The sequence below is a fragment of the Artemia franciscana genome, chromosome 20, assembly GCF_032884065.1.
Source record: "Artemia franciscana chromosome 20, ASM3288406v1, whole genome shotgun sequence".
Taxonomy (NCBI): Eukaryota; Metazoa; Arthropoda; class Branchiopoda; order Anostraca; family Artemiidae; genus Artemia; species Artemia franciscana.
Genome location: NC_088882.1, coordinates 4,027,587 through 4,049,121, shown reverse-complemented (window position 1 = coordinate 4,049,121; position 21,535 = coordinate 4,027,587).

The window sequence follows — 21,535 nt, the reverse complement described above, 5'->3', positions numbered from 1 at the left end:
GAATTTCTTTCACTGATGAAGTACAACTGTAAAAATTTATGATTCTCGCCTGAGAATGGTAGAAGAGACCCTGCTGTATGATAAATTTGTCCTTTTACTTTGAAAGTAGGCATAAATTGATCTGAATTTTCGATTTGGGCACCAAACGACGTCATTTGGAAACATGAGTTATATTTTCTGATCTGTGATAAAAATCTGTGATAGATTCCGACGTAGTTCCAGTAAGCAAAGTCTTCAGTGGCTCTGGTTGTGCAGCCAGTAGAGGAAGTTTAGCTTTTCCTGAGACACAACACATTCCCATTGTTTCACCATTGAATTTCAAGGCCTTGCAATAGGGACAAATTTTAGACATAGTCCCGATTTGAACACATCTATTCAAGCTATAATCATCGACTGGGCTGTACCTGAATGCCAGGCGATAATTTTCAGGTTGCTCTTTTGATTCCTCGGCCACAAGCCTGTTTTCTTGCTGTTCTTGTGATTCCTCGGCACGCTTTCTTTTCTTACTTTCTCTATCAGCTGCAAGCCTGTTTTCACACTGTTGTTATGGTATCTCGGCACGCTTTCTTTGCTTACTTTCTCTATCAGCCGAAGGCCTGTTTTTATGTTCTTCTTGTGATTCCTCGGAACGCTTTCTTTTATTACTTTCTCTATCAGCCGCAAGCCTGTTTTCACTCTGTTGTGGTGGTTCCTTGACACGCATTCTTATCTTACTTTCTCTATCAGCCGCAAGCCTGTTTTCACACTGTTGTGGTAGTTCCTTGGCACACATTCTTTTCTTACTATCTCTATCAGCCACAAGCCTGTTTTCTTGCTGTTCTTTTGATTCTTCGGCAAGCTTTCTTTTCACGCTTTCTTTTCTTACTTTCTCTATCAGCCGCAAGTTTTTTGGCATAGACTCTTTGAGAAGCTTCCTCGGCTGTTGCCATTGTAGGTTCTTCAGTCATTCTACAATTAAACATTTTTCCGTCCACGATCTTCTTACAATTAAAAATTTGTCTTTGAACTATTTTGACAGATAGACAGACAGGCAGACAAAAAATTTTCGGATCTTCTATCTATTATCTATCTATATATCTATCTATATATATAAAAATAAGTTGTCTTTGTGTGTGTGTGTGTCGAGTGACGTCATGTTTGCGTGTCGACTGACGTCAAGTTTGTCGACTGACGAAATTAAAGACCAGGACATCGGGACACAAATGACGACCAGGACACCGGGACATAGGGAATATAAATGACGACCGGAACACTCAAAGAGAAAGCAGCCGGGACACAAGGAATGTTTCCCGATTAGCAAGCACCATCAACAAAGCACCGGGACACAAATGACTACCGGGACACAGGGAATATAAATGACGACCAGGACACTCAAAAAGAAATTACAGACTGGGACACCGGAGCACAAATGACGACCGGGACAAAAATGACGACCGAGACACCGGGACACAGGGAATATAAATGACAACCACGACACTCAAAGAGAAATTATAGACTGTGACACCGGGACACAAATGACGACCGGGACACAGGGAAACAACAACAACGGGACGCTGGGGGGCAGAGGGGGATACATAAATGACGAAGGGGACACAGGGAATGTTCAATTAGCAATCACCATTAAAAAATCTCAAGGGCAATCATTAGAATAATGAGGTATAGATCTGAATACAGATTGTTTTACACATGAAAAATTATACGTTGCATGTTCAAGAGTCGGTAAACCTTACAATCTATTTATATGCACAGACATTGGGACAGCCAAGAATGTTGTATATTCGCAAGTTTTACGTAGTTAAAAATATATATATATATATATATATACATATATATATATATATATATATATATATATATATATATATATATATATATATATATATATATATATATATATATATATATATATATATATATATATATATATATATATATATATGTATATATATATATATATATATGTATATATATATATATATATATATATATATATATATATATATATATATATATATATATATATATATATATATATATATATCAACAAAGCTCAAGGGCAATCATTAGAATAATGAGGTATAGATCTGAATACAGATTGTTTTTCCCATGGACAATTATATGTTGCATGTTCAAGCGTTGGTAAACCTGACAATCTATTTATACGCATAGAGAAAGGGACAGCCAAGAATGTTGTATATTCGCAAGTTTTACGTAGTTAAAAATATATTTATATCTAGCTATATCCACAGATGGGACACAGGGACACAACTACAATGGCGCGTAACCAATATGGCGCGTAACGACTTACGCGCACGGGGGACTTGGGGGGCGAAGCGCCCCCACCAACTAGGTGCTGGAGGGAGACGAAGAGCCACCCCAACAGCTAGTATATATATAAAAATAAGTTTTCTGTGTGTTTGTCGAGTGACATCCTGTTTGTGTGTCGACTGACGTCATGTTTGTCGACTGACGCCATTATAAGGATTGAGCTGTATGCGTCATGAAGTTGTTTGTCAGATGACGTCATGTTTGTCAACTGATGAAATTACATACCGGGACACCAGGACACAAATGACGACCGGGACACAGGGAATATAAATGACGACTGGGAACCTCAAAGAGAATTTTCAGACTGGGACACCCGGACACAAATCACGACCGGGACACAGGGAATATAAATGACGACCGAGACACAGGGACACAACTACAACGGGGACGCCGAGGGCACTGGCGGGATATATAAATGACGACCGGAACACAGGGATTGTTCGAATAGAAATTACAGACCGGGACACAAATGACGACCAGGACACCGGGACACAGGGAATATAAATGACGACCGGGACATTCAAAGAGAAAGCGACCGGGACACAGGGAAAGTTCGATTAGCAATTACCATCAACAAAGCACCGGGACACAAATGACGACCGGGACACAGGGAATATAAATGACGACCAGGACACAGGGACACATCAATAGAATAATGAGTTATAGATCTGAAAACGGATTTTTTTCCATGGACAATTATACGTTGCATGTTCAAGAGTCAGTAAACCTGACAATCTATTTATATGCTATATACATATATGTATATATATATATATATATATATATATATATATATATATATATATATATATATATATATATATATATATATATATATATATATATATATATATATATATATTAACAGGATAAGCTTGTTTTGGTTTTACTTGGTTGTTTTACATTTGCTGTTTTTTTCATAGACATGTATTTTGGGGGTGATACCTGACGCGGGGATGCCATGGATATTCTGTGGTAGCCACAACACTGTGCTGGGTAGAGAATTTAGAGTGGCGAAACCCTATATAGGCCAGTGTATTCTCCTGATGAGCCCTTATGTTGGGTGTTGCCTCTGAATTATTTGTCTATATTATTTTTTCTATGGTTTGGTAAATGACGACTTATACTTATTGACGACATGACTGCCTGTCCATGGATTATTCTTTATGGTTGATTGTGTGTGGCTATGCTGTTTGACCTATGTGATTGTATGGATGAGTAGGGTTAAGGCCTCATTCAAGTGCTGGTCTATATTAATCACTAATTTAGGAAAACAGTCTTCCTTTTCTCCTTCTGTCTCCTTTTTTTTTTTTTTTTTTTTTTTTTTTTTTTTTTTTTTTTTTTTTTTTTTTTTTTGTGTTTGTGCTGTAGCATTGGTGATTTCTCTTTTCATGATATATATATATATATATATATATATATATATATATATATCTATTCACAGGAGGGACACAGGGACACAACAACAATGGCGCGTCACTAATATGGCACGTAACGACTTACGTGCATGGGGGGGGGGCTTGGGGGGCGCGGAGCGCCCAACCAACTAGGTGTTGGGGTGGGCGCTTCTCGTTACGTAAGTTAATTCTCAAGTTACGTATATTTTTACTAATTAAATATGTTCGCTAAAAATTAGAAGTTAATTGGCTTTTTAAGTAACTGGAAAACTGGAGGGCGACTAGGGGTCCTCCCCCGCCCCTTTTTCTTATCAAAATCATCTGACAAAAACTAAGAAACAGCCATTTACCCAAAAAAAGAATTAATACGCAAATTTCATTTCTATAATCTATATGCGGAGAGCAAAAATCAAACATGCATTAATTCAAAAATATTCAGAAATTAAATATAAAAAAAATTTAGGTTTTTTAACTGAAAGTAAGGAGCGACATCAAGACTGAAAACGATCAGAAATTATCCTGCATATGAAAGAGGCTGTTCCGTTCTCAACACCCCGCTCTTTACTTTAAAGTTTTTACTGTTCAATAAAGTAGAATTGAGAGAAAGATTCAAGCTTTAGCGTAAAGATCGGGGTGTTGAGAAGATAACAGCCCCTTTCATATGCGGAACAATTTCCGTTCGTTTTAAGTTTTAATGTTGCTCCTTACTTTCAGTCAAAAACTAGTTTTTTTATTTAATAGTTGTCAATAAAACAGGAAGGACATAACAGGCTTTAGAGTTTTGCAGTATCGGAAAATAGAAAGGGACATTAGCCCAACTCCTATTGGTAGTAATTTTTGTTGACCATACACAAATATGCCAAACTACACACATGCTATTTTTCAAGATACTTGCAAATTGAATACTTGAATACTTTCAAATTCACCCAGTGAAAATTTCCTCAAAAAATTTCCCCCTGAAAACTTCCCTCTTCATGGAAATTTCTCCCTGTGATAAAACCTCCTAGAAGGAAATTCCTCCTCTCCTCCCGGCCCGAAAAATGTATACATTCTTCCCAGTAACCGATAATATACGTTAACAATCGGCAAATTTTATAACTTAAAAACATATCCCCAAGAACTATGGGGGGCCATTTTATCTCAAAAGACAGAGTCATTGAGCCTTTTAACTCAGCTGAACTAAAAAGTTTTCAAAAAATTGATCGAACAATCTTGGGGGAAAATGCACGGGAGGGGGCCTAGTGGCCCTCCAATTGTTTTAACTTAAAAAAAGGTACTAGAACTTTACATTTCCGTTAGAATGTGCACTCTCCCAATGTTATATGGCCACTGGGTCGATACGATCATCCCTGGGGAATAAACAACACCAATTAAACACGCCTCCGTGATCTTTCTTCTGGCAAAAAAATATCTAATTCCACATTTTTGCAGATATGAGCTTGAAAACTCTACCAATGCCTCTTTGATATGCTGAATCTGATGATCTGATTTTCATTAAAATTCTATTACTTCGAAGAGGTGTTTACCCATATTTTTAACTACGTAAAACTTGCGAATATACAACATTCTTGGCTGTCCCATTGTCTGTGCATATAAATAGATTGTCAGGTTTACCGACTCTTGAACATGCAACATATAATTGTCCATGGGAAAAACAATCTGTATTCAGATCTATACCTCATTATTCTAATGAATGCCCTTGAGCTTTGTTGATGGTGATTGCTAATCGAACATTCCCTGTGTCCCCGTCGTCATTTATATATCCCCCGTACCCCCCTGCATCCCTGTTGTAGTTGTTTTCCTGGGTCGTCATTTGTGTCCCGGTGTCCCAATCTGTAATTTCTCTTTGAGTTTCGCGGTCGTCATTTATGTTCCCTATGTCCCGGTCGTCATTTTTGTCCCGGTTGTCATTTGTGTTCCGGTGTCTCGGTCTGTAATTTCTCTTTGAGTGTCCTGGTCGTCATTTATATTCCCTGTTTCCCGGTCGTCATTTGTGTCCCGTTGCTTTGTTGATGGCGATAGCTAATCGAACATTCCTTGTGTCCAGGTCGCTTTCTCATCGAGTGTCCCGGTGGTCATTTATATTCCCTATGTCCCGGTGTCCCGGTCGTCATTTGTGTCCCAATGTCCCGGTCTTTAATTTCGTCAGTCGACAAACATGACGTCAGTCGACACATAAACATGACGTCACTCGACAGAACCACAGACAACTTATTTATATATATATAAATTTGTGCCTATGTATGGCAAACAAACCTCTTCAGGATTTGGGAATGCCTTCACCTAATCGTAATGCTGCTGTTTCGACATGTATAGAATTGGATCGTGAAGAAAGTTACAGCCCTAGTGATCTATTGTCGTATGTACGAAATGATATTTCTAATTTAACGTCTGAGCAAAAGGACATTTATGATACGATAATGCATTGTGGCCATAACAACGTTGGAGAAATCTTCTTTTTGGATGTACCAGGTGGAACTGGTAAAACGTTTGTGATAAAACCGATTCTGGCATCAATTCGATCAAAAAATTATATAGCATTGGCAATTGCGTCGTCCGGAATAGCCGCAACGTTGCTGCCTGGTGAAAGAACTGCTCATTCGGCTTTAAAATTGCCTCTGAATTAGCATTCTACAGAAACTCCAACGGATTCCGAAAAATAAACACGTTGACCATTCTGTAAATGTACCGCTAAGTGAACAACAGCTGGAATACGTTCATGTATCGGAAATGAAAGAATTTGCCAAACAGCTTCATTACTGCTTATGTATCTTCCAGCCTGATATGGTACGATTTCGTCGATATCACTGATTTCGGACTGCAAGCCAAAAACTGCAATATCACTGCCTTTGTTCATGTATTTACATATGTATTTGATTGCCTTTACGGAGTTACAGTATTCAACGTTTATGTGTGCATTAAATGTTTTTGTCAATAAATGTTAATATGGAACAACCCACTGATTATCTACTTCGATGTGGTACCGTTATACTTCTTTATTATTGCTGCTTTACCACCATCTTCAGTAGATCTTCTTCTATATTTTGGGTAACCATCATTGCCAGTAATTGTGTTGGGTACTAAAAGTCGAGGATATTGCTTGGTGCACCTTCCTTTTGCAATGCATGGTGATTTTTCATTCAGTGCACCAGGAATTTCAGCAGAAATTACATCGCCAATTTCATTAGAAGTAATTTTATCATATAGCTAGATTAAAATATGTGCGTGTGGCAATCCTCGTTTTTGCCATTCCACTGGGTACATCAAGCATCGCACTGACCCAAACACTTTAAGTTTTACTATGTAGTTTGTCAGTGATTTCAACTCTTGCCGGAAGACACGGACCGTAATGCCATGTCTATGAACCGCCGATTGTCCTTGAAGTAAAAGCAGTTGTATCTCATCCCAAGATTGATCACATGTAAATGTAATAAATAAATCTGGACGACCATAGAGACGAACATACGCAATAGCATTTTGAGGATTTTCATGCATATATCGGGGACTGCCAGCATATGAAGAAGGTAAAATCGTTAATCTTCCAACGTTTGTGGTATTACCGTCATTTGCAACTGCATCTCGCAAATGAATGTATTGTTCAGAGCAGAGCTCGGTCTGATTCAGACGGATAAATAGCAAACATTCTGATTCAATTTTTCCATACATATCAACGATGTATTGGTGAAACAATTGACAGAATTTTAAAATATAATTTTCTTCATCCTGCCGAATCATTTGTCTATAGGAATAATAATGCATTGCACTGCATTTCTTATTCATTTCTTTGTTAGTGGCTGGATTTATCAATTTAATACTAAAGTGATAGCCCTCGGCTCCATCCCAAAAAATGATAAAATATTGTATGGCATCGTAGCATCGATGAGTTTCAGCAATTCTTACCAACTGCGCGTTTCGCTTATGTATAATAATATCTCGAGGTAAAAACTTATCACCGACCATAACGATTGCCACTTCGTCGATAATTGGAGCATTGTATCTACGCACATGTTGGCCAGGAGGCGTTTTGTCAGCGGAAATAACAATTTTATGCGTATCAGTAGGCATCAAATCGATGGCTGTTTTGAACAGACGCACTAAATAATTATTGGGAAACGAATGTCCTTTCAACGTCGGGAGAAATTTTGCAACGTGCATTCAATACAGAATTTCTATCACTGATGAAGTAAAATATTAAAAATTTATGATTCTCGCCTGAGAATGGTAGAAGGGACTCTGCTCCATGATAAATTTTCCCATTTACTTTGAAAGTAGGCATAAATTGATCTGAATTTCAATTTGGGCATTTTCTGATCGGTGATAAGAAACGCTTAGATTCCGACGGAGTTCCAGTAGGCAGTTTTCAATGGCTTTGGTGGTGCAGCCAGTAGAGGAAGTTTAAATTTTGCTGAGGCGCAAGACATTCAAATTATTTCACCATTGAATTTCAAGGCCTTGTAATAGGGACAAATTTTAGACATAGTCCCAATTTCAACACATCTATTCAAGCTATAATCATCGACTGGGCTGTACCTGAATGCCAGGTGATAATTTTCAGGTTGCTCTTGTGATTCCTCTGCACGCTTTCTTTTCTTACTTTCTCTATCAACCACAAGCCTGTTTTCTTGCTGTTCTTGTGATTCCTCGTCACGCTTTCTTTTCTTACTTTCTCTATCAGCCGCAAGCCTGTTTTCACACTGTTGTTGGGGTTCCTCGGCACGCTTTCTTTTCTTACTTTCTCTGTCAGCCACAGGCCTGTTTTTATGCTGTTCTTGTGATTCCTCGGCACGCTTTCTTTTCTTACTTTCTCTTTCAGCCGCAAGTTTTTGGCATAGACTCTTTGAGCAGCTTCCTTGGCTGTTGCCATTGTAGGTTCGTCAGTCATTTTACAATTAAACATTTTTCCGTCACCAATCTTCTTACAATTAAAAATTTGTCTTTGAACGATATTTTGTTAAATACTTTTAATAGCGTCATCGCCAAAACAAACATAAAGACAACTAACTTCATGACGACATACAGCTCAATCCTTATAATGACGTCACTTGACAGATAGACAGAAAGACAGAGAATGGCAAGTAACTAATATGGCGCGTAACGTCTTAAGCGCGCGGGGGGGTTTGGGAAGGCAAGAAGTACCCCCACCAACTAGGTGCTGTGGTGGCGCAAAGCGCCACCCCAACAGCTACTATATATATATAAATATGTTTTTAACTACGAAAAATTTGTGAATATAAACATTCTTGGCTGTCCCATTGTCTGTGCATATACAAAGCCTTATATACTTATAATGACGTCACATGCAAACGCTCTTTTTAAAAACAAATGTATGGTTTACAAACCCTCAAACGTGCAGCGTACAATTGTCCATGGGAAAAACAATCTGTTTTAAGATCTATACCGCATTTTTCTAATGATTGCCCTTGAGCTTTGTTGATGGTGATTGCAAATGCTAATCGTATTGGGAATTGCCATCTCTTAAATTGAAAAGGCGGATCCGTTGGAATCATGGGAATGCGAGGAATAAGAACACCCTCACCCTCAAAAGGCCCTGTCAAGATTGTTGCCTTTATTACATTTTCCATTGTTTTTTTTTTACGGCAAGTCGCGTGCTATTGCAAAGCTTTGGTGAATTGATATTTCATAACAATATTATTGGTACGCCTATTTTTAGTTGTAGCACGTGTGGTGGAAACCCTAGGAGATCCAGGGAATTTAAAATTTCATATGGATAATTAACCGCTTCATTCGTTTCCGAAACTGTGTCGATTGACTTGTAAAGGACTGCCTGGTCTCAAGTCTTGGTCAAAACAATACTGTTGATTTCGTGGACGTCTTTATTCTTGGCTTCCAGAATCGCTTGTTCACTTAGCCATTTATGATTTTTATAATTGGTTAGAATATTCGGAAATACTTTTTCAACCAATTCATTTTTTGACGTCACTAAATTACAGAATTAAGCAGTCAGTTGTATATGTCCTGAAATTGAGTCTAATGGGAGCTTTATGTTACCAATTGCCACGAATTGATCTGAAAATGTTTGACCACTGTCATTGTTTTGCAATCAGACATGCATATTTGTAGTTAATTTTAATGTCTTTACGTGTGCCCATATATTAGAATTTTTCAGGCAAACATTCATTACGTCGGCAGGGGTTGATCTAGGTCGTAGAGGTAATGTTTGCCTGAAATCTCCCGCAAGCAATATTAATATGCTGCCAAAGGGTTTCGTATTTCCTCACAAATCTCGCAATGATTGCTCCATAGATTTTCGCGTGCCATTGTGCACTCGTCCCAAATAATAAGTTTGCATTGCTGCAATACTTTACACATCCCAGATAATTTGGAAATATTGCATGTGGGAGTTTCTGTAGAATGCAAATTCAGAGGCAATTTCAAAAAAGAATGAGAAGTTCTTTCACCAGGCAGCAACGTTGCGGCTATTCCGGACGACGCAATTGAGAACGCTATGTCATTTTTGATCCAATTGATGCCAAAATCAGTTTTATCACAAATATTTTACCAGTACCACCTGGTGCATCCAAAAAAAAGATTTCTCCAACGTTGTTATCGGCACAATGCATTATCGTATCATAAATGTCTTTTTGCTCAGACGTTAACTTAGAAATATTATTTTGTACATACGACAATAGATCACTAGTGCTGTAACTTTCTTCACGATCCAATTCAATACATGTCGAAACAGCAAAGTTACGCTTAGGTAAAGGCATTCCCAAATCTTGAAGAGGTTTGTCTGTTATACATATGCACAAATCTTCAATAATAACTAAAGTGTAGCTATAAATTTCTGATATAAAATCAAAGATGATATCTAACGTCTCTAAATGTTTTCGATGGAGTATATCCTTGGCCATTTTCGATTTATATTTTTCCCATAGTTCTCTAGGAGCTGAAGGATAACACAAAGTTAGTATGATTCCAAACAATGTACGAATATGACCTGGAGTTGACGTTTCGCACGCGTCATTGATGCAGCTATCCCAGTGTGATATATATGTTTTAACTACGTAAAGCTTGCGAATATACAACATTCTTCGCTGTCCCATTGTCTGTGCATATGAATAGATTGTCAGGTTTACCGACTCTTGAACATGCAACAAATAATTGTCCATGGGAAAACAATGCATATACAAATCTATACCTGATTTTCCTAATGATTGCCCTTGAGCTTTGTTGACGGTGATTGCTAATCAAATATTTCCTGTGTCCCCGTCGTCATTTATATATCCCCCCTGTGCCCTTCCGGCGTCCCCTTTGCAGGTGTGTCCCTGTGTCCCGGTCGTCATTTATATTCCCTGTGTCCCGTTGTCCCGATCGTCATTTTGTCTCGGTGTCTTGGTCTGTAATGTCTCTTTGAGTGTTCCGGTCGTCATTTATATTCCTTGTGTCCCGGTGTCAATTACATCAGCACGTATCTACGACATTTATAAGCGTTTTCCAAATTTTCTAGTTTCCCCCTCCAACTCCCCCAATGTCAACAGATCTGGTCGGAATTTGAAATAAGAGCTCTGAGACATGAGTTAGTTCTAATTATCGAATTTCATTAAGATCTGGTTACCAATTCTTAAGGTTCAGATACCTCAATTATTCTCTATAGCTTGTAATTATTCTTCTCATCGAGTTTTATCTCGATCTCTCCACTCTAAGCCTTTCCAAGATCTCCAGTTTCCAAGAGTTCTGTTTCCCCCCTCCAACCCAAAAATATTAGTGCAGTTTGCAGTTAAATAAATTTTTTTTTAGAATTTACAGGAATTATTCTAGTTTTTCATTTGTGTCTCGTATGATGTGCATGTCCTCCGAAATGATTTTAACTAAAACTACGTTATTTTAAACATATGTTACGGGCTACACCATAGCATTACATCAGACCATTTTCTACTTGGACACAAATGAAAAAATAGAATAATTCCTGAAGATTCGAAATAAATAATTTTATTTAACTGCAAACTGCACAAATATTTCTATTGTCTGAGCAATAATGAAATTTGTTTAATTCCACCAGAAAAATACCTGAAAAATTTTTAAATTAGATTTGATTTAGTTTTGCTTTATAGGACTCGTTTTGTTATTATTATTTTAATATTTTAGTATTTGTCACATTTGTAAAAATGGCAGAAGTTCTAGGAATAGTAGTAGTTGGTGGTCTGATTGTTTTTGGTAATGCAAAAGGTATTGCTAAACATACAAAAATAGTTTATAAAACAAAAAATGCAGCACGTAGTATATCAAATCATCTTCATAGGAGATCTGCGTTAGAAATGTTGGTCAGAGAAATTACCGAGGCAAGCGATCATTCTATAAAAGAAGATGATTTGATTAAAATTTCCTCTACTCCAATAGAGGATTCTCAAAATTTAATTAAGATTATAGATAAAATTGCAGTAACACACAATATTAATAAAATTTACAAAATAATTGAAATTTTAACGTATCTACGTTACAATTACAAGCCCTTTAAAGAAGAATTTAATCAAGAAAAAATAAAAATAATAATTTTAAATAAATTAAATTTTTTAAAAATAGAAAATCTAAAGAGCAATAGTAATACTCTTCGCCCTGTCTTGTATTGAAAAATTAATAAACTTAGAACATTATTTCAATTAGAACCCATTAGCCTTAACTTAAAATAATGATTTTTTAAACTCTTTTTATTCCCCTCAAATAAATATTTGTTTTCTCGTGAAATAGCTAATAAAAACCAAAATACCAAAGATATCAGTTTCACAAACGTAGCCAGAGAGACGGTGAATCCATAGAACAGTACCTCACTGAGTTACACATCACAGCAAAAGAATGTGCATTCGGAATGACCAGTGATGAAATAATCAGAGATCGACTAGTTTTTGGAGTTAAGCAAGACAAGATTCGGGAACGACTACTTTTCTCTAGGTCGTACAATAGCTACATGCAGAGCTGCGGAGGCGACCCAAGCACATTTGATGATAATGTCCAACCAGGAACATTCAAAAGTACATGAAGAATACATAAACTGGGACTGAAGAAAACATATACTGTGATTGAAAAATACATAGTCTCTGACTAAAGAAAGCTTTCACTGTGACTGAAGAAAACATAAACTCTGACTGAAGAAAACATAAACTTTCACTGTAGAAAATATAAACTGTGTTTGGCGAAAATATAAACTGTGACTGAAGAAAATATAAACTGTTACTGAAGAAAAGAACTGTGACTGAAGAAAACATAAACTGTGACCGTCGAACGGATTAAAATATAAATAGTGGCTGAAAACAAAAATATAAACTGTGACTGAAGAAAACATATATTGTGACTTAAGAATACATAATCTGTGACAAAAGAACACTTAAACTTTAACTGAAAAAAAAAACAAAAACTCTGACTGAAGAAAGCTCAAACTTCGAATGTGTGAATCATAAACTGTGACTGAAGAAAACATATACTGTGACTGAAGAAAATACAAACTGTAACTGAACGAAACCAAAGCTTTGATTGAAGGAAATATAAACTGTGACTGAAGAAAACATAAACTGTGACTAAAGGAAACATAAACTATGATTGAAGAAAAAATAAATTGTGACTAAAAAAAACATAAACTGTGTCACTTTCGAACTGAAGATAACATAAACTGTGACTCACGAACTAAACTTAAACTGTGACCGAAGAAAACATTAACTTGTGACGGAAGAAAACATAAACTCTGACTGAAGAAAACTTAAACTCTGACTGCAGAAAACATAAACTGTGTCTAAAGAAAACATAAACTGTGACTGTCAAACTGAAGAAAGCATAAACTATGATTAAAGAAAGCATAAACTGTGACTGAAGAAGACATAAACTTTGAAGAAGAAAACATGAACTGTGACTGAAGAAAACAAACTATGAGTGAAGAAAACATAAACTTTAACTACAGAATACATAAACTATGACTGAAGTTTATCGCTTTTAAAATCTATCAAGGAGAAAAATCGACTCTATAAGATAAAAATGAGATACCCCTCAGCTCATAATGCACAGTGATTCAAAAATTATAAAAATTTTCTGGTTAAATTCTTAGAACAAGTGAACAAATTTATTATGAAAATTCATTTAAAAAATCAGATTCACCTCGGACTAAATGGAAATTAATCAAGGAAAAATTGGAAATAATACTAAGACAACACATCCTGAAGTGTTCATAAATGAAAGTGGTGTTGAATAGAAGGGAAAGGATGCTGTTGCAGATTATTTTTGTAATTACTTTTCCCATTTTAGTGCTACTGCTCATGTGAAATCCCCTGAATCTTTATTTGGTTTATATAAAGATTATCTATCGTCATCTGAAAATTCTAGTATGTTCCTCACCCCTGTTACTTTCGGTGAATTCCAGAAAGTAATTATGAATTTAAAACGTGAGAATTTCCTAGGTCTAGATGGGCTAATCACAAATATTCTGAAGGAACTTGCTTGTGTAATGCATGTTCCATTGCTTCATATTTTAAACGCATCTGTATCATCAGGAATCTTTCCAGAAGTGTGGAAATCTGCACGAGTTATTCCATTTCATAAGTAAGGTGATGAGACAGATGTAGGCAACTACCACCCAATAGCTATTCTTTCTCCAATTTCTAAGGCTCTAGAAAAAATTATTCAAGAAAGAATCGTATCCTATTAAATCAGTTTGGATTTAGGTCGGGTCATTCCACTGAACAAGCTATTGCTGCGCTAATCTTAGAGATAAATAATTTACTAAATGATGATAATTATTTGTCTGCTCTTTTTTATGATATAGAAAAGGCATTTGATACGCTAAGCCATGAAATCCTGATGGAAAAATTAATTACATAGGTATTAGAGGTAAAGCCCTAGATCTAATAAAATCTTACCTGCATGATCGAAAAATTCAGGTAGAAATAAAAGGACATCTATCAAGCCATATCGTTATTGATGATTTTGGAGTCCCCCAGGGATCGGTATTGGGGCCATTACTATTTTTTATCTATATAAATGACCTCCCAAGGTGTTTACCCCAAGATAATAGCTTAGCAGTAATTTTTGCAGATGATACTTCTGTGACAGTAAAAGCTAAAACCCCATCTTTGTTGGTTGACAAAATGGTGACAGCAAAAAAAATCTTTGAATAAATGGTCTACGTGTAACTGCCTAGCTCCAAACTCTTCTAAAATATAATTCAGAATTTTCGGGTGGTCACAACGGGCGATAAATAAAATTACCATAGATGAGTTAATTGTTAATCAAAGTTGAATAAAAAGAGTACATTTATTTCGTTAACTTGGGGATATTCTCGATGAGTTTTTATCTTTCCGTAGGCATTCTGATTATTTGAGATGGAAACTTGCCCATCACTTAGGTTGTCTCCACAGATTGGAACAGAAGTTTCCTTTCTCTATCCTTAAAATTTTATACCACACTATAATTGAATCATATCTTAATTATTGCCCAATAGTTTATCTCAACACATTTATGGTCCATCTACAGCCTCTTCAGACAATTCAAAATAAGGCAATTAGAATTCTGGGTGCTTTTGTTCATCGCCCTGCGAGACTTAAAAATCTGTCAGAAACCCAAACTTTATATGTTTTTCTTAATATACTTAATCGCAAACAATTGAAGGACGTGCATTCAGCAATGTGGTATTATGATATCCAATCCTCAGCAAATTATTTCCGTGATTTGGGTATAATTGGAACTCCCACTTCTGCTGCCCACTGCATCCGCTCCAAGAAGTATCACCTTCTGCCTATCCAATTAGAAAGAGCTAGATTCCCAATCAGATACCAGATTCCTCATATTGCAAATAAACTTAACATAGTAGAGATGTCCCGAAGTTTAACAAGTCGATTTTCTTTGAAAAAACATATTTCAAAAATAATTCTTTGCCAGGATGTTGGCATTGATTAATAATAGATTTTAGTATGTATTTTGCTGTGGTGTTCTTGCGCTGGAGTGGCCTCCTCTATGATCTCCTACCTTGTATGTTTTTTTTCTCTCGTATATTTTTTGTGTCTTAGTTTTTTCTCTCTCCTTTTGGAATTATTAGTATGACGAGACGTTGTTTTTTTTTTATGCAATTGTGCTTCCCCAGCCTTACGAATTGTTCTCTCTGTTGGGGCATAATATTGTTTTTGAATATTTTTAATTCGAATTAATAAATATTGATTGATTGATTGAACGAACTGTAGTAAGGAGCGACACGGCTCAATAGTAAACGAAACTCTAAAAAACTTAATTTTGATGCTAAAAGATACATTAAAATAATCGTATTTTCATGTTGATTTTAAATACATAAGTTTCATCAAATTTAGTCTTTGTCATCTAAAGTTAAGAGCCTGAAAAAATTTGCCTTATTTTGGAAAATAGGGGAAAAAACCCTCTAAAATTCATAGAATCTTAACGAAAATCACACCATCGCATTCAACATATCAGAGAACCCTATAGCGAAACCCCTCCACAATCCTTCGCTCTTTACGCTAAAGTTTGACTCTGTGCCACAGTTCTACGTTTTAAAATAACTAAAAACTTAACGTAAAGAGCAAGGGATTGCAAAAGGGACAACCCATGTCACATACGGAGTAATTTCTGTTCATTTTAAGTTTTAATGTCGCTTCTTACTTTCAGTTAAAAAAACTAGTTTTTTTATTTAATAATACATGAGTCGAGTACCTCTCAGTTATACTTCCAATCTTTTGTTGACCATTTATTGTTGAAATAGTTCTTAAAACAGTTTTGTGGTTTGGGGAGCATCGGTATCTTGCAGGCATTTTTTCTAGAGGTTGGTAACATAGTTGGTGAGAAAATGGGCGAGTTGCCACTTTGAGTAGAAATACCTGGATAACTGTAAGTTATATCCTCTTGTATGAGTCCTGAGACGCCAGAGGAAAGAAATAATTAGGATGGACATCCACTTCATTTAACTACTTTAGCTGGATACTCACATACTGTTGCAAGTCTTTTCAAATATGGAGTTCCATGTTAACTTTAAGAACAAGGATGTCAGGACCTTGCTAAATTATGCTAGTTATTCTGGAGCTGATTTTAATATAAGAACTAATTATAAAGAAAGTCTACTTCCCTTAGCAGCTTAGGCTGGCCGTCGACTGACTTGCCTTGTTTCTGACGTTCAAATGATTTATTTTTAGCATTCCACGTGTAATACGAAGGTATTTCAGTATACAGCAGTTTTTTCAAAAAGAATTATTTTGACATAACAAAAAGAAAGCAATTAACGATGTATCCGGTTGATTCAGGGCTCTTTGTTGCACGTTGGATTCCAAAAAATAAATACGTTGACCATTCTGAAAATGTGCCACTAAGTGAACAACTGCAGGAATTCGTTAAATTATCGGAAATGAAAGAATTCGCCAAATAGCCTCATTACTGCTTCTGTATCTTCCAGCCTGATATTGTACGATTTCATCAATATCACTAATTTTGGACTTCAAACCAAAAAATACCATGTCACTGCCATTGTTGACGTATTTACGTATGTATTTGATTGCCTTTACGGAGTTACAGTATTCAACGTTTATGTAAGCATTAAATGTTTTCGATAATAAAGGTGAATATGAAACAACCCACTGGTTTCATTCATTTTATATATTCACAGGTGGTACACAGGGATACAACTACAATGGTGCTTAACCAATTTGGTGCTTAACGACCTACGAGCGTGGGGGGAGGGCTTGGGGGAGTGCCTTTTTTTACAAACAAACAAACATGCATACATACGACTTGTTTCTATATCTTCTATATATATAAAAATAAGTTTTTTGTCTGTTATGTCTGTTACACTTTGTCTGTTACGCCAGATTATATCTTCTATATATATTAAAGAACACAAACAAAAATGTAAAAACTGGGAATTGCATAAATATTTCGAAATATTTTAACAATAGATTAAAGTAATTCCGAAACCTTAAAACAGATACTTAAAATTTGAGGTTTATTATAAATTGTTGAGCTTTAGCAAGCTTGGCACGTGAAGAGGAATTTTTAGTATAGATCTCAAAATGACAGAAGAAACAGCCGAAGAAGCTGCTCAAATAGTTAATTCAAAGAGAAATTTTAGTATAAATCCTACAATGGCAGAAGAAACAGCCAAGGAATCTGCTCAAAGGGTTAATGCCAAAAGGCTTGCGGCTAAAGAACGCAAAACCGCGCAGCTAGATGAAAAGCCGCCTGGACAGCGAGAGTCAAAACGTATCAAAACTGAAAATGATAGCGATGATGATTGGGTTTGGGATTTTGACTTGGATAAGGTCTTCAATGCCTACCAGATTTTAGTAATAAAACAAAGGTTCGGCGATATGTATTTACGTCTGAAAAATAAAGAATAAAAAGAAAACTGAAAAAAGAAAAAAAAAGAAATTCCAGTTTCTGAAAAAAGAAATTCCAAGTGTCAATGTTAGAATCGGGACACTGGGACACAAATGACAACCGGGACACAGGGAATATAAATTACGACCGGGAAAATCAAAGAGAAATTACAGACCGGGAAACCGGGACACAAATGATGACCGGGACACCGGGACAGAGGGAATATAAATAACGACCGGGAAACTCAAAGAGAGATTACAGACTGGGATACCGGGACACAAATGACGACCGGAATACAGGGAAACAACTACAACAGGGACGCTGGGGGGCACAGGGGGACATATAAATGACGACGGGGACACAGGGAATGTTCAATTAGCAATCACCATCAACAAAGCTCAAGGGCAATCATTAGAATAATGCGGTATAGATCTGAATACAAATTGTTTTTCCCATGGAGAATTATATGCTGCATGTTCAAGAGTATATCTGTGGGTCTGTGTGTCGAGTGACGTCATGTTTGTGTGTCGACTGACGTCATGTTTGTCGACTGACGAAATTACAGACCGAGACATCGGGAAACAAATGACGACTGCGACACCAGGACATAGGGAATATAAATGACGACCGGGACACAAGGAATGTTCGATTAGCAATCACCATCAACAAAGCACCGGGACACAAATGACGACCGGGACACAGGGAATATAAATGACGACCAGGACACTCAAAGAGAAATTACAGACCGGGAAACCGGAACACAAATGACGACCGGGACAAAAATGACGACTGGGACACCGAGACACAGGGAATAAAAATGACGACCGCGACACACAAAGAGAAATTACAGACTGGGACACCGGGACACAAATGACGACCGGGACACAGGGAAACAACTACAAAAGGGACGCCAGGGGGCACAGGGGGACATATAAATGACGACGAGGACACAGGTCTATTGAAGATCTACTGAAGATGGCGGTAAAACAGCAATAATAGAGAAGCGTAACGGTACCACCATCGAAGTAGATAACCAGTGGGTTGTTCCATATTCCCCATTTTTATCAAAAACATTTAATGCCCACATAAACGTTGAATACTGTAACTCCGTAAATGCAATCAAATACATATGTAAATACGTCAACAAAGGCAGTGACATGGCAGTTTTTGGCTTGCAGCCCGAAATCAAAGATTTCGACGAAATCGTACAATATCAGGCTGAAAGATACATAAGAAGTAATGAAGCTGTTTGGCGAATTCTTTTATTTCCGATACATGAACGTAGTCCAGCTGTTGTTCACTTAGCGGTACATTTACAGAATGGTCAACGTGTTTATTTCACGGAAACCAACGTGCAACAAAGAGCCCTGAATCCACCGGATACAACATTAACAGCTTTTTTTTCGCTTTGCAAAAATGATTTTTTTGCAAAAAAACTGCTGTATACTGAAGTGCCTTCGTATTACACGTGGAATACTAAAAATAAAGTATTTGAACGTCGAAAACAGGGTAAGTCAGTCGACGGCCAACCTACCATATTCAAAGATACCACGATAGGAAGACTCTACACCGTTCATCCCAATCAACATGAATTCTTCTTTCTACGCCTGCTTTTGGTGAATGTACCCGGTCCGACATCTTTTGAGTATTTGAGAACTGTACACGGTACTATACATGACACTTAATGTAGTGCATGCCAAGCTCTGAATTTATTGGAGAATGACTAATACTGGGATAACTGCATCAATGACGCGTGCGAATTGTCAACCCCAAGTCAAATTCGTGCATTGTTTGGCATCATTTTAACAACTTGCTCTCCATCAGCTCCTACAGAGTTATGGGAAAAATATGTCAAAAATGTCCGAAGATATACTCCATCGAAAGCAGTTAGAGACGTCAGATATGACTTTTGATTTTACATCAGAAATTTATAACTACACTTTAGTTATTATAGAAGATTTGTGCGTACGTATGGTAAACAAACCTCTTCAGGATTTGGGAATGCCTTCACCTAACCGTATCGCTGCTGTTTCGACATGTGTAGAATTGGATCGTGAACAAAGTTAAAGTACGAGTGATCTATTTCCGAATGTACAAAATAACATTTCCATGTTAACGTTGGAACAAAAAGACATTTATGATACGATAATGCATTGTGTTGATAACAACGTTGGAGAAATTTTCTTTTTGGAGGCGCCAGGAGGTACTGGTAAAACGTTTGTGATAAAACTGATTCTGGCATCAATTCGATCAAAAAAGATATAGCGTTTGCAATTGCGTCGTCCGGAATAGCCGCAACATTGCTGCCTGGTGGAAGAACTGCTCATTCCGCTTTGAAATTGCCTCTGAATTTGCATTCTACAGAAACTCCCACGTGCAATATTTCCAAATCATCTGGGATGGGTAAAGTATTCCAGCAATGCAAACTTATTATTTGGGATGAGTGCACAATGGCACACAAAAAATCGCTTGAGGCTCTGGATCATTGCTTGAACGATTTGAGAGGGAAGTCGAAACCCTTTGGCAGCACATTAATATTGCTTGCGGGAGATTTCAGGCAAACATTACCTATAATACCTAGGTCAACTCCTGCAGACGAAATGAATTCTTGCCTGAAAAATTTTAATTTATGGGCACACGTAAAAATATTAAAATTAACTAAAAATATGCGTGTCCGATTACAAAACGACGACTCTGGTCAAACATTTTCAGATCAATTGCTGGCAATTGGAAACGGAAAGCTCACAGTAGACTCAATTTCAGGAAGTATACAACTACCTGCTGATTTCTGTGACGTCCAAAAATGAATTGATTGATAAGGTATTTCCGAATATTCTAAAAAATTATAAAAATAATAAATGGCTAAGTGAAAGAGCGATTCTCGCACCCAAAAATATAGACGTCCATGAAATCAACAATATTGTTTTGACCAAGATTCAAGACCAGGCAGTCCTTTACAAGTCAGTCGACACAGTTTTGGAACCAAATGAAGCGGTCAATTATCCATCTGAATTTTCAAATTCCATAGATCTTTCAGGGTTTCCACCACACATCCTACAACTAAAAATAGGCGTACCAATAATACTTTTAAGAAATATCAACCCACCAAAGCTTTGCAATGGCACGTGACTTGCCGTAAAAAAAAACAATGGAAAACCTAATAGAGGCCACAATCTTGACAGGGCCTTTTGAGGGTGGGGCTGTTCTTATTCCTTGCATTCCCATGATTCCAACGGATCTGCCCTTTCAATTTAAAAGATTGCAATTCCCAATTCGATTAGCATTTGCAATCACCATTAACAAAGCTCAAGGTCAATCATTAGAAAAATGTGGTATAGATCTTAATACTGATTATTTTTCCCATGGAGAATTGTACGTTGCATGTTCGAGGGTCGGTAAACCTGACAATCTATTTATATGCAGCGACAATTGGACAGCGAAGAATGTTGTATATTCGCAAGTTTTACGCAGTTAATTTGTATTGTATCTATTTATCTATT